The sequence below is a fragment of the Aethalodelphis obliquidens genome, unplaced genomic scaffold (assembly GCF_003676395.1).
Source record: "Aethalodelphis obliquidens isolate GAN/ISIS:26980383/991018 unplaced genomic scaffold, ASM367639v1 scaffold23, whole genome shotgun sequence".
NCBI lineage: Eukaryota > Metazoa > Chordata > Mammalia > Artiodactyla > Delphinidae > Aethalodelphis > Aethalodelphis obliquidens.
Genome location: NW_020837967.1, coordinates 1,347,497 through 1,356,934, shown reverse-complemented (window position 1 = coordinate 1,356,934; position 9,438 = coordinate 1,347,497). Strand labels below are relative to the sequence as shown.

The 9,438-nt window shown below is 37.6% G+C and overlaps 1 protein-coding gene and 1 long non-coding RNA gene across 6 annotated transcripts in view; one reads left to right on the top strand and one right to left on the bottom strand.

The window, feature by feature from the left end:
* LOC113628233 (uncharacterized) overlaps positions 1 to 8,917 on the bottom strand; it is a 15,341-nt gene extending 6,424 nt beyond the window's left edge. The window contains exon 1 of the long non-coding RNA XR_003435934.1: positions 8,883 to 8,917. This is a non-coding gene — a long non-coding RNA (uncharacterized LOC113628233). The remainder of the gene's footprint in view (positions 1 to 8,882) is intronic.
* LOC113628229 (dihydrodiol dehydrogenase 3) overlaps positions 1 to 9,438 on the top strand; it is a 54,159-nt gene that overhangs the window by 42,512 nt on the left and 2,209 nt on the right. The gene's annotated exons all lie outside the window — the stretch shown is intronic.

Genomic DNA, 9,438 nt, shown 5'->3' with positions numbered 1-9,438 from the left:
AAAAAAAAAAAAAAAAAAAAAAAAAAAAAGGGGCTTCATCATTGGAAAAACAAGAAAGATATTGGTATGTGGAGGTTTCTAGTCCAGCATATGGTTAATAATTGTTCAACATTCTCTTATAATAATTTACAATAATGTAAGTGTATCAGGAATTTAAAATTTAATCATTAAAAGTATGAGTTAAAATTTTGCAAAAAATTAATGATGTCTTTATTATTTTATAACACTTTACTTAAGACCACTCTGATAGAAGTACAACCAAGTTAACTGGCTTCAATTCTCTTCTTACTCCATGGGTACTGCTTTAAACTTGCTTCTCCTCCAACATATTTCCTAATAGCTGGTCAGTACAGTTGGGGTGTTACCTTCCATCTGTTGTAACAAATGTCCCACAGTAATGCAAAATGCTAATAACAGGGCAAAGTGGGGGGCGGGGAGAGGGGGTATGAGAACTTGTGGTACTTTGTATACAATTTCCCTGTCACTCTAAAACTACTCTAAATATAGTCTCTTATTAAAAATAAACAATGTATTGTCCAATTTTTATTCTTTCTAACAGTTTATTACCTTTAATTAAAAAAAAAAACTTTTTTGAGAGTCTAAGAGTCAGATTTTGTGTTTATCTCATGACAACACTGCTAAAGGATTTGATACACCTGTAGTCAAATTGTCAGTGTTTCTAATAGTTCTCAGGTCTATGGAGGTGAACTGGAATGGGAAATAGGCCATTCTTTTGTCATCATCAAAATCTTAGCAAAGTAGGTTAGAAGGTTTCCAGGCTTATTCACATGAGACTGTGTGGAATAGTTTTGGAGAAACTCATTTTCAAAGGGGCATTTCCCTCCTAAGAACAGTGGAATCAGACCTCAAGGAACTTTCCATTTCTGTGAATTTACTTGCTTATCTCTGCTCTTTTGTGGCAGCTCTCTTTGTCCAGACATTTCCTGCCTGCACAGCATTTAGAGATGTCAAAATTCTTTCATAACCTGCACAGCAAAGTAACTATTTCATTCCATGCTGACTTGCAGTACCACAAAGATAAAGAACAGATATTCCCTGGACCTATAGGAAGTTTCAAGATAAAGCCTGAGATGGCATGGCTTATGAATGGCACCCATGCCCAAGGCAGACTGAAAGAATAGCTTTGTGGTTGTAGAACTGAGCCAACTGGGACAAAATTCCTAGTTCGGTGATAATTTCTGTATTTTATTCTTTGGAATCAAAGCTGTCAAAAACAGTCTTTGCCAACAAGAGCCTATGGAAATTGCAATTCCAAACAATATGGGCTTGAGATATCATGGAATTCATTCAAGAGATTCAGCTAGGATACTCCCAGTAAAATACTAAAAGGTCATACCAATATTGGCCTATTTGGAATTGATGTTAGGAAACCTGACATTGGGACTGCAATAATCCTAAATCTTAACATAAGACCTGGAACCACAAGAGTTACCACAAAACCCCAAGACATGCAGGCACAAGATTGTTTCTCAAATGAAAAATAACGATGCAAATGAGGGAATCTACCACCATAGAACAGAACCAAAAGATGTAACAAATAGGAAAAAAAATCACACAAGAAGACATAAAAATAGTAATGTAATATGAGCATGATGTAAAAATAATGTGGTTTGGCATTCTCAAAGGAAATTAAGAAGGGACAAACATTTATGAAAGGAGAAGAAAACTAAGTAAGTAAAAAAAAAAAAGACAGATGGGAGAAAGAACTAATTGGAAGTCTTATGAAAAATAAACTATCTGAATGAAAAAAGGAAACCTTCAAAAGATGCAAGAAGCAGAATAGACACAACAGCTGTTAATTTTTATTTAAATGAGTGATTGTTTTTAACGCCTATTTGATGTCTCTTTATCTGGAAGAGACAAATTCTAAACCTGAAATGAGTGAATCAATGAATTTGTCTGTTTGAATCTTCCTTTCCAGTTTAGATGCCTTTTATTTCTTTTTCTTGTCTAACTGATCTGCGTTAAGACTTCCAATACTATGTTGAATAAGAGTGGTGAGAGCGAGCATCCTTGCATTGTTCCTGATCTTAGAGGGATAGTCTTCATTTTTTCACCATTTAGTATAATGTTTGCTGTGGGTTTGTCATATATGGCCTTTATTATGTTCAGGTACATTCCTTTTATACCCATTTTTTGACAGTTTTTACTATAAATGAGTATTGAATCTTAGATGCATTTTCTGCATCTATTGAGATGAACATATGGTTTCCATCCTTCATTTTGTTAACATGGTGAATCATTGTTTTATTTGTGAATATTGAATCATCCTTGCATCCCTGGAATAAATCCCACTTGATCATGATGTATGATCCTCTTAATGTATCGTTGTATTCAGTTTGCTAATATTTTTCTGAGGATTTTTGTATCTACGTTTATCAGAGATATTGGCCTGTAATTTTCTTTTTTTTTATGTTGTCCTTGTCTGGTCTGGTATCAGGGTAATGTTGACCTCATAAAATGAGTTAGGAAGTGTTCCCAATTTTTTCTAAGATTGTGAGAAGGATAGGAGTTAAATATTTTTGAATGTTTGGTAGAATTCACCTGTGAAGCTGTATGGTCCTGGATTTTTGTTTCTTGGGAGGTTTTTTTTTTTTTTTTTTGCGGTAACTGGGCCTCTCACTGTTGTGGCCTCTCCCGTTGCGGAGCACAGGCTCCGGGCGCACAGGCTCAGTGGCCATGGCTCACGGGCCTAGCCGCTCCGCGGCATGTGGGATCTTCCCGGACCGGGGCACGAACCCGTGTCCCCTGCATAGGCAGGCAGACTCTTAACCACTGCGCCACCAGGGAAGCCCTCTTGGGAGGTTTTTGATTACTCTTTCGATCTCTTTGCTAGTGATCAGTTTATTCAAATTTTCTATTTCATCATAATTCAGTCTGGGAAGGTTGCGTGATTCTAAGAATTTGTGCATTTCTTCTAGGTTGTCCAATATGCTGTCATATAACTGCTCATAATATTCTCTTATAATCCATTGAATTTCTGTGGTATCTGTTGTTATTTCTCCTCTTTTTTTCTGATTTTATTTATTAGAGACTTCTCTTTTTTTCTTAGTCTAGTTAAAAGCTTGTCAATTTTGTTTATCTTTCCAAAGAACTAGCTCTTAGTCACTGATATTTCTACTGTCTTTTTAGTCTGTATTTCACTTAGCTCTGATTTTTATTTTCTTCCTTCTACTGACTTTGGGCTTCATTTGTTCTAGTTTTTTAGTTCCTTTAGGTATAAGTTTAGTTTGTTTATTTGAGATTTTTCTCATTTCTTGAGGTGGATCTGTATTGCCATAAACTTCCCTCCTGTTACCACTTTTGCTGCATCCCATAGATTTTGGTACACTGTATTCTCATTTTCATTTGTCTTCAGGTAATTTTTGATTTCTTCATTGAAAAGAAGAAATCAAAACTTGTTTACTAGCATGTTGTTCAGTCTCCATATATTTGTGATTTTTCTAGCTTTCTTGTTGTAGCTGATTTCTAGCTTCAGACCATAGTTATCAGAAAAGATGTTTGATATGATTTCAATCTTCTTAAATTTATTGAAATTTATTTTGTGTCCCAACATATGGTCTGTCTTTGAGAAAGTCCCATGTGCACTTGAGAAGAATGTGTATTCTGCTGCATTTGGATGGAATGTTCTGTACAAATTTATCAAATCCATCTGGTCTTATGTTTAATTTAAGGCCTCTGTTTCCTTGTTGACTTTATGTCTGGATGACCTATTCATTGACATAAGTGAGGTGTTAGCTATTATTGTGCTGCCATCAATTCCTCCCTTTAGGTCTGTTAATAATTTATGTGTTTTGTTGCTCCTATGTTGGGTGCATATATATTAATCACTGTTATGTCTTTGTGATGAATTGTTCCCTTTATCATTATATAATGTCCGTCTTTGTCTCTTGTTACCTTTTTAAGCTTGAGGTCTATTTCCTCTGATATGAGTGTGGCTACACCTGCTTTCTTTTGGCCGCTATTTGCTTGGAGTATCATTTTCCAACCCTTCACTTTTAGCCTGTGTTTGTTTTTAGAGCTGAGGTGAGTCTCCGGGAGGTAGCATATAGATGGGTCTGGTTTTTAATCCAGCCAGCCACTGTGTGTCTTTTGATTGGTGAATTCAATCCATTTACATTTAGGGTGATTATTGGTAGATGAGGACTTAGTAATGCCATGTTATCTTTTGTTTTCTCATTGCTCTATATCTCCATTATTTCTTTTTTCTTGTGTTCTGTCTCCCATTTTGGTTTGGTGGTTTTCTATGGTGTTTTTCAGTTTCTTTCTTTTTTTTTTTAAATGTTTCATGTCTCTGCTCTGGGTTTATGTTTTGTGGTTACCACGAGGTTTGCATACAACATCTCATAGATAAAATAGTCCTTTTCCTGCTGATAGCATCTATTTTCATTTGCCTATACAAGTTCTGTTCTTTTCCACTTCCCTTTTATGTTTTTCTTGCCTCAAATTATCCCGTTTATGTTGTGAGTTTGTTACCAGATTGAAGTAGCTATAGTTACTTTTTCAGCTTTTTCCCCCTTTTAACCTTTATGCTATAATAAAGCATTTTTAAAAAACCTATTCTGATATAGAGTTTAAACTTTCTGATTAACTCTGTCTATCACCTTGCTTAAAGTTTTGCCTTTTTGTTTCTGGTACAAGAGCTCCTTTTGACATTTCTTGTAAAGCAGGAAAATTTGATGAACGTCCGCAACTTTTGTTTGTCTGTGAAAATCTTTATTTTGCCTTCATATTTGAATGATAACTTTGCTGGGTATTCTTGGCTGACAGTTTTTATCTTTCAGTATTTTGAAAATGTCATTCCACCCTTCTCCCTTCCCCCCAGCCTATTAAGTTTCTGTTGAGAAATCTGCTGATAGCCTAATGGAGGTTCCTTTGTAGGCTGCCATTTTCTTTGTTGTTGACTTTTGACAGGTTTTTTTTTTTTTTTGCGGTACGCGGGCCTCTCACTGCTGCGGCCTCTCCCGTTGCAGAGCACAGGCTCCAGACGCCCAGGCTCAGCGGCCATGGCTCACAGGCCCAGCTGCTCCGCGGCATGTGAGATCTTCCTGGACCGGGGCATGAACCCGTGTCCCCTGCATCGGCAGGTGGACTCTCAACCACTGCGCCACCAGGGAAGTCCTGACAGTTTTAATATAACCTTGGAGAAGGTCTTTTTGCAAATATAGCATGGGCTGATTAACTGAGTCCCCTACTTATTTTCCCAGAGTCTTGGTGAATCCAAGAGCCCTGTAACCCCACCCACCACAATGGATTGTCGTAAATGCAGAGGGAAGAAAGAGAAAAGAAGGTGTGAAGGATTTTCAGAGGACTTCCTCCCCTTAGTGGTCAGGGGTGAAAAGTTAACCAATGAAATAACATTTTTCTCATTGCTCACATGATTCATATCATGGTATCAGTAGTTTTATCTCTATAAATGACAGCCTAATTGTACCCATATTAGGACAGTCAATACTTTCCAATGGAATATACTGTCTGGGTAAATTCTGCATTTCCAGATCAGACTCAGAGCTGTTCCTGAAAGAAAGATTCATGGCTGTTTTCACATTTCGAGAAAGGTTAGTGTTGCCATGTGGAACATCAGAGATGATTTTGTTCCCTTTCTCTAATATTTAAAACTGTGCTTGACTGTTTCCTCTTTGATTGTAATACATAATTTTGTGTATGACTTTAATTGTGGCATAGAGAGATTCAAAAACAGTGTGGTGCCAATCAGCACCTATGTGTAAGTTTTGCAAACAAAAATCAAGGGCAGATGAGCACATAAATACCTTCCCAGTGTCCTCTGGGAAACTGTCTCAGTGTTTACCTCTGCTTTTTCACATTCAAGGTTGGATATATACTAGATATCCACTTAGAGGTAAGTACCAAAATCTTTACATAGAGAAATAATTCTCTGAAGTCAGGGATTCTCCCTTTCTTGGTGTGGAACCATGTCCAGTAACTCAACAGTGAATTATAGTACATACCTCTTGGTCTTTTTTTTTTTAACAACATTTCACAACATTTACAATATTGTGTCAGTTTCAGGTGTACTGCTAAGTGAATCTGTTATACATATACATATATCCACTCTTTTTTTGATTATTTTCCCATATAGCTTATAACAGAGTATTGACTAGAGTTCTCTGTGCTATACAGTAGGTCCTTGCTAGTTATCTATCTTATATATAGTAGTGTGTACGTGTCACCTCTTGGTCTTTTAAGTGATTATATTGACTGGTTTATCCTTTGCTGTCTCTGTAATTTGATATTGCTTACTGAATTATTTTATTTATACATAAAGAAAAAAGATAAGTATATAATTTTAAATATATACATAAATGATCATATATTTGCTTTTTTTTTTTTTTTTTTTTTTTTTCCGGTACGCGGTCCTCTCACTGTTGTGGCCTCTCCTGTCGTGGAGCACAGGCTCCGGACGCGCAGGCTCAGCGGCCATGGCTCACGGGCCCAGCCGCTCCCTCTCAACCACTGTGCCACCAGGGAAGCCCCATATATTTGCTTTTTCGTTGAATTTTTTTCTTTTTGCCCTTTTTGTCCCCCATGCCCTCTTTTTCCCCCTTCACTCGTTTCAGCAACACTTCACAATAATGAATGTTAACAGCTTAATATGCACTTCCTATATTTTCTCCAGGCTTATATAATATATACCTATATATACATTTATATACACAAACATATATGTATGTATATACGTACACATATACAACATATGGAAATTATTTGTCATGTTTTAACAAAACCAGATCCTGTGTTCAGCACATGGAAAGCACACTAGTGATCCACGGTTGGTTGAATCTACAGAGGCAGAACTGCAGATATAAAAGGGAGACTGCAAAGTTATATGTGGATTTTCAACAGTGCTTGGGTTGGCGCCCCTAACCCCTGCATTGTTGGAGGGTTAACTATATATATACGGTGTATTTGTCTTCTATTCCATCAATGACAAAAGTCTTTAGTACATTCTAGTAAATTTTTTTTACTAGAATCTCTGTATTTGTTAATATATTTGCATCTTCCAAGATGTTTTTACTATAGTCAATTCTAAACTATGTATATTTTCAGTAACATCTTTCTTTTTTCAAATTAGCAGGGCTTTTTTTATTAATTAATTAATTTATTTTTGCTGTGTTGGGTCTTCGTTTCTGTGCGAGAGCTTTCTCTAGTTGTGGCAAGCGGGGGCCACTCGTCATCGCAGTGCGCGGGCCTCTCACTATCGCGGCCTCTCTTGTTTCAGAGCACAGGCTCCAGACGCGCAGGCTCAGCAGCTGTGGCTCACGGGCCTAGTTGCTCTGCGGCATGTGGGATCCTCCCAGACCAGGGCTCGAACCCGTGTTCCCTGCATTAGCAGGCAGATTCTCAACCGCTGCACCACCAGGGAAGCCCCGCAGTAACATCTTTTTCATTACCAGATTTTAATGAAATGATATTAGTATTTTGCAACACAAAAATTAGTGGGGATTTTTTTGAAAATTAACTTTATTTCTATCTTACCAGATCTTAGAGTAAAACAGTACTTTCAGAGATCAACCCAAAGAATTTATAGAGTGTCCTCAGGAAAAATGGCAGAATTGGAAGCACCAGGAATCCATCTCTCTACCTTGACAAAAGTTATATTGGTAGAATCTGTCTGAAGTAAATATTTTAGAACTCTAGAATCTATTTGAAGGCTTGCTGCATCCAGAGCAAAGCTTGGCTGGTAAATTGCAGTTAGTACCGGTCAGTTACAGCCCTCAGGGTGGTGTTTACCCACCGCCCACCGTCCAGACCTGGGACAGGCAGCTGTGAGGAAGGAAACCGAGGTTCTGGTGTGATTTGCTGGATCCAGGGTGGGAAATAAGGAGCTTGTCTTCCACATATCAGTGTTCTGTGTTCCAACGGTAGGTTGTTGCTCTGCTTGATGAAGTACAAACAAGGCTGCTGCCATTATTTTATACCTCACAAGCTGAAGTGGCTTCCCAGGGATCTAAACAAGCCATTTCTGCTTTGGGGGGCATTCAGAAAACACTTGTTTAAGGCATTAGCTTTCTGGAGGGGGTAGTGTCGATTTATGGCCCCTGTAGGCTACTTAGCTGTACCAAACAGATGACAACGCAGTGATATTACAGAGTAGTTTAGCCAAATTCTCAACAAAGCCATATATGAAAAAAGTCAAGGTAACATCATACTCAATGGTATGATGAAAGACTGAAAGCTTTCCTCCTAAGATTGAGAATGAAAGAGGATGCCTATTTTTACCTCAGCTATTCAGCATCATACTGGACATTCTAGCCAGAGCCATCAGACAAGAAAAAGAAATAAAAGCCATCCAAATTGGAAAGAAAGGGGTAAACTATCTCTGATCACAGATGACATGATTCAACATACAGAAAACCCCAAAGAGTTCACAAGAAAACTACTAGAGCTAATAAATTCAGCAGAGTTGTAGGGTACAAGGTAAATACAGATAAACACACAATCAGTTGTGGTTCTATACATCAACACTGAACAAGCCAAAAGGAAAATTTGTAACAGGTATATTGTTTTTGTTGGTTCTGGGTATAGATAGTGGTGGTGGTTCTACATCATTGTGAATATATTTAATGCCACTGGATTGTACACTTAAGGGTGGTTAAAATGAAAAATATTATGTTATGTATATTTCATCACAATTAAAAGATAATAATCTACAGAAAGATAATTATAGATATTATAATAATGTCAGCTAATTGTGTAGAGCAGAGATCCACAAACCATGACCTGCAGGCACAGCTCACTGCCTGGTTTTGAATAGTCCATGAGGTAAAAATGGTTTATACATTTTTCTAACGGCTGAAAAATCCAAAAGAAAAATAATATTTCATGACATATAAACTTACGTGAATTTCGGGCTTCCCTGGTGGCGCAGTGGTTGAGAATCCACCTGCCGATGCAGGGGACATGGATTCGTGCCCTGGTCCGGGAAGATCCCATATGCCGCAGAGCGGCTGGGCCCGTGAGCCATGGCCGTTGAGCCTGTGCGTCTGGAGCCTGTGGCTCCACAACGGGAGAGGCCACACAGTGAGAAGCCTGCGTACTGCAAAAAAAAAAAAAATTATGTGAATTTCAACTTTAAGTATTCATAAAGGGTTTTTTTGAGCAAAAAATTAGCCCAAATTGCTGAATTTGGATGATTGATTTATGCTTAGTAGGGCCCTAGTATGGTTGACTCTCTGAGAATGATTCAAATCCAAGCCACTGATTATCAAACGAACTTCTCTTTTTATGGTAAAGCTTCACTTTCTATATGCTTTTTAAAATGTCCATGCATTTTGTCCTTCTCACAGGTTTTAGTATTGTTGCAATACTGGTATCTCCTGAATTGACATGACTTTTAGAGTTTCCATTTATCAGTGTTATATAACCCTTTATATTTAATTACCTCTCTTCCATGCT